This window comes from Choloepus didactylus, chromosome 4, assembly GCF_015220235.1.
Source record: "Choloepus didactylus isolate mChoDid1 chromosome 4, mChoDid1.pri, whole genome shotgun sequence".
In the NCBI taxonomy this organism is placed as follows: Eukaryota; Metazoa; Chordata; class Mammalia; order Pilosa; family Megalonychidae; genus Choloepus; species Choloepus didactylus.
In genome coordinates, this window is record NC_051310.1 from 154183997 (window position 1) to 154189195 (window position 5199).

The window sequence follows — 5199 nt, forward strand, 5'->3', positions numbered from 1 at the left end:
TTCTCCTTGCATGCTCCTCACCCTCTGGTTGTGCTACCCAAGCCCCTTGTGCTTCCCATCGATCCCTCATGGCATCCCTCTCTCTCTGGGACCTGTGAGTAACAAACTATCTTTTCTCATGCTATCATGAGACCTATCAATTATCAACTATCTTTTCCCGTTGTGTCATGTCTGACCTCCACCTGGACCCAAATTAACTATATCTACAAACTCTACTTCAATGAAGACAGACAAGAAAAGACCCATGATAGTACCTTCTTTTTTCCACAAGGGGGCAGATAGTGTGGCTTCATAGCCCCTAGGAGTGAGACACTTTCCTATTCATGCATGTATTGGGATCAGTGGCAGGTTCTCAATCCAGTGTTCCTTATAATTCTCCCCACATGCCAGCTATGTTTTCTTAGATAGGATTCACATTCATAGTGCTTCTTCATCATAAAGACCTGGTCAAATCATGTTGAGTGAAATAAGCCAAACCAAAGCACAGATATTATATGATTTCATTTACATGAAATAACTAGAATATGCAATTCATAGAGACAGAAAATAGATAACAGGTTACCAGGGGAGGGGGAATGGGGAGTTTATGTTTAATGAGTACAGAGTTTCTGTTTGGGGTAATGAAAAGCTTTGGTAATGGACAGTGGTGATGGTAGCACAACATTGTGAATGTAAGTAATACTGCTGAATTATATACTTGAAAGTGGTTAAAATGGGATATTTTATGTTGCATGCATGCTACCATAATAATTTTTTAAAAAAATAGAAAAGAAAAAGGACCTGGTCAAGTGAGGTCAATAAAATCCCTTTGGATATATATTGGCATATGGGCCTTTCTCCAAACTTAATTTTCCTCTTCCTCTCTGGTCTTCCTATCATGGACTTTTGTTCCTCTGCTTGTTGAAACAATGACTTACAGAATTGCCCTGCTATGAGACACCAAAACACCATCTGTGAAAGAAGGGAGCCACTCCATCACTCTGTTCCTGCAAGAAGTTCTTTATTGGCTTTTTAGCACAGGATTATATAGCATAAACATTCTTTGGGCTACGTAATTGTTTTTCCCGTTTCCCCAGGCAACCGTGTCTGTTCTAAAATCACAAGACTAGCATGTTTACAATCTTCGGGTGCAAGCTTGAGGACAATAGTAATCTCAGGGAACGATCTCTTCTGAACCAGATGGGAAAGCAGGGGAACAGAAGGAGCCTGGCATCATTCTCTAACTTAATTGCCTGCCGTCAGGTGCACAACACCTTGGCACTTGCCCCCAGGCCCACAATGCCTTGGTGCCTGCCTTCAGGCACACAATGCTTTGGCCTTCTCCCAGCCTGGTGCCTGCCTTCAGGCATCCAATGCTTAGGGAGCGGCCTCGCTGAGTAACTTGCCAAGCCAGGGAAACTTCCGTGCCTCCACAACCATCTAGTTCAGAGTTTACTCAGAGCCCTAAGTGTCTGAAGCAGCCCTGTACATAAATCAGCCCTGCCTGGAGGAAGTTTGCAACAGGAGTCAAAAGCATTGAGAGCCAATTTACAGCTCCTGAGAGACTACTTTGGGCCTTCCTTTATGTCCAGTTGGAAGAACCATTTAAAGCCTCTTTAAAGTACTTACAGGCCTACACATTGCCTAGAAGAAAAGCTGCCACAGAAGATTCTCCAGGAATACCCCCTCCCCATCAGTCTTTCCCAGAGGATGCACATTCCTCACACTGCAAAAACCCTCTAATCTCAGCTTCCAAAGCCTCCATGCTGCTTATCTCCCTTGGTATCACAGGATCAGATCTCCCTTAAAAGCCAGCATAACTTTTTGATTTAAAATAATAATTCATTCACCAAATATTTGTTGAGTATCTATTAGGTGCTAAGAACTGTTCCAGCCTCTGGTGCTTCAGCAGTAAGAAAGACTGTGCTCTCATGGAGCTTCCATTCTAGCAGAAGGGGAGGGAGAATCAATTAATAAAACAGCAGCAGCAAAAGCCACATGATGCAAGTCACACAATGAAGAAAAACAAAGCCTGGAAGCTGTGGAGAGCAAAGGAGATGGGTTCTACTTCACATGGAGTAGTCAGGGAAGTCCTCCCTGATAGGTGTCATCTGATCAGACATCTTAAACAAGGGAGAGATGGAGTCATGCAAGTATAGGAGAGACTCAAGGCAGAAAGAGGAGCAACTGCAAAGACACCGAGGTGTGAACATCTGAGGAGCAGCAGGGGCTAAGATAGATGGAGCAGAGCGAGCAAAGGGAAGGAATGGAAGAAGATGAGGTCAGGAAAATCACGTAGGGACTTATAAGCCATGGCTAGGAATGTTGATTTTATGCTGACTAAAATGGAGAGGTATGGTACAGATGGTTTTAAGCAGAGGAATAACAAGCTCTGATTTGGGTTCTAACAGAATCATTCTGTCTTCTCTTTGAGAATAGGCTTAAGGCAGACAAGGGCAAAATAGGGAGACCTGCCAAAAGGCTCCTGCAATACTGTAGTTGAGAAATATTGATGTCTTGGACTACTGCAGTGGCGGTGGAGGTTGTGAGAAGTGTTTGGATTCTGGATATTCTGACAGTAGAGCCAACAGCATTTGGAGACAGAGAACTCTGTCCCTATTGCTGGTATTTCAGGAATGGAGAAGGTGGGTCTGTGCCTAGAGCCAGGAGGAGATGCCCGCAGGAGGCTAGGACACTATAGGCCCCCGCCAGGACTTACTCTGGGAAGAGTCCTCTAGGGCACAAGCAGGCACTTGGGTTTCGTGGCATATGGGTGTGTATGGCACAAAGGAGGCCCGAGTGGGGCTGTCTGGACTCTTCTTCTCATCTTCAGAGCTGCTTCCCAAGGCAGACCGTAGCATGAGGGTGTGTAGGAGCCATCCATGGGGCCTGGAGTGTGACGTTTGCTAAATAAAGTGAAATCACCACCAACAACAAAAACTCCTACTTGGATTGAGTGTGGGTTGTGAGAGGAGCAGAGGAAGACCCCAAGATTATCTGTTTTACAGTTTTTCCAAATATCTGAAGAGATGCCAGAAATTAAATATTCAACAACATAGCTAGAAGTCAGGTGAAAAATACCTGTAATATATAGCTCTTGTTCATCAGATGAGTCAGGGCGAGTGTAGCTGAATAGTAGAATGCGAGCACTGGATACCCAAAAGTTAGGAAGTGTGGGTGAAGGAAGTGATCTAAAGGCCTAGCCTTAATGTAGGGAATGAAAGTCGGCCATCCCACCCCATGCCCCACACATACCCCTCAAATGGAGCAGGCTGAACCGCTTGGTTGTCTCTTTATTCTCTTTGAGTTTCCGGCCTCAGATATTTGCTCATAGTGCAGTATATTCCTGTGGCTTGGGGAAGTAAGGAGGCACATGGTTGTATCCAGAATTAAACTTAGCTAAGGAGGACAAAGTACTAGCTGGAAGGAAATGATCCTGAGAAGGTGGAGTGGAATATCAGGTGGCTAGAGTTACATATACCTTAAAAAGCTTTTTAAAAATACCTTACCCCATCCTCAGAGATTCCAATTTGATTGGTCTAGAGTTGGACCCAGATGCAGTGCAGCGGCTGGGGGTCCAGGCACCCTCCTAAACTACCCATGACAAACCTGCTTTAGCCAAGAATAAGGATCAAGAAAGTAAACAATCTCCCCAGAGAGGGAAAAATGTAATCATGGATGTAAAATTGCTTTGACCATATCTTTAGTCTTAAACACCAATCTTAGTAAAACATCAGGTTTTAGGCCCCTTTAATCATTATACTAGAGACCCAATGTCCTCATACTATATGGAATGTCTTTGTTCTAAAATCACATATTACCCTCCCCTGGACTCCTATTCCTTGCAGAGTGCTAAAACGTCGGGAACAGCCTCCACCAGAGAACTTGTCCTGTTCATAAGTCCCAATAAATGTATATCTTCTTCTGTGCCTGGAGTGTTTTTCAGTCTCACAGCCGCACGAGCCAGTGCTCTGCACGAATTCTATCTGGGCCTAACAAGCAGAATGGTTAAAAGGCCTCACAGGCAAGTCTAATGTGTAGGCAAGATTGAGAAACCCTGCACCATTCAATCCCAAGGTGTTACACCAGCTGAGACTCCACCGCCCCACCCAGGTGCATGCTTGAAAGAGGCAGGGAACCCAGGCTGTATGTGGCAGACGCCTCACCACATTTGCTTCCCGAATATCCACGAGACAGCAGCAGAGATGTCGGCACCCAAAGAGGCATCCCAATGCTTAAATAGAAGAAAATGGGGGGGTTATGTGGAACTATTATATAAAATATCCCTCTGGCTGGCCCCTAGACCTAAGTCCTGAATGAAAAATTCGTGGATAGCAACAACAACAACTGCAAAAGAGAAATGATGCTTGATTTTTAGAAATAATGATTTTGTAAAAGAAATACTATACAAATGATACTGGTATTTATCAATATGATTTAATAACATGGCAAGAAGCATTTGTCTAAAGATGAAATATATAAGTATGAAATATTGGAGTATAAAATTGTGTTTGTATATTAATATTACCTACAGACGGCGTTTACTTTGTGTGATGTATATCAGCAATAAACCTAGTATTTTCCTGGGGAGGAGGTAGACAGCTGAACCTGAGAAAAACAGGGCTCGTCCAGGATCTCTCGCACCCTAAACGAGAATCATACCCCTAGACCAACGAGCCACGAACAGAAACGTTCTGGATTTGTAAATTTAAGAAAAGAAAGTTTTCGCCACGTCCACAGACTTTTTCAAACAACTTTGAGGAAGGTTGCCCCTACTGGATGAAATAAGTTTCTGCAGTTTCCTTCGCCCAAGTTCCGGAAGGCGGCGCCCTGAAACTATGGCTGTTTTCGGAGAAAATTATCAGGCATCAAGGACAACACTTCCGCTTCCGAGTGGGCTAAAGATGCTGCGGGGATGAAGGGAGGTGCTCGCACCCGAAAGAGCCACCGGCCGAAGAATGATCCGGAGCGATCCCGGGGCCGCGGGGAGGAGGGAGGACGGGCCTTCCCGGAAAACTGTCTCCAGGGTCCTTAACAGCCCCCGCTTTGCCCGCGGGCTGCTGAGAAAGCGGTCGCCTAGTGGGGCGGCTTCTTCCGGCCTCAGGTCACATTACTGACCAGTTCTCGGTCTCGGCCAAGCTGGCGCCAGTGAACTGATTGTGGGGCACGTCTTTGGTTCTGCCTGTCAGAGTCAGTGGAAATCACCTCCCTAAAAGCTTC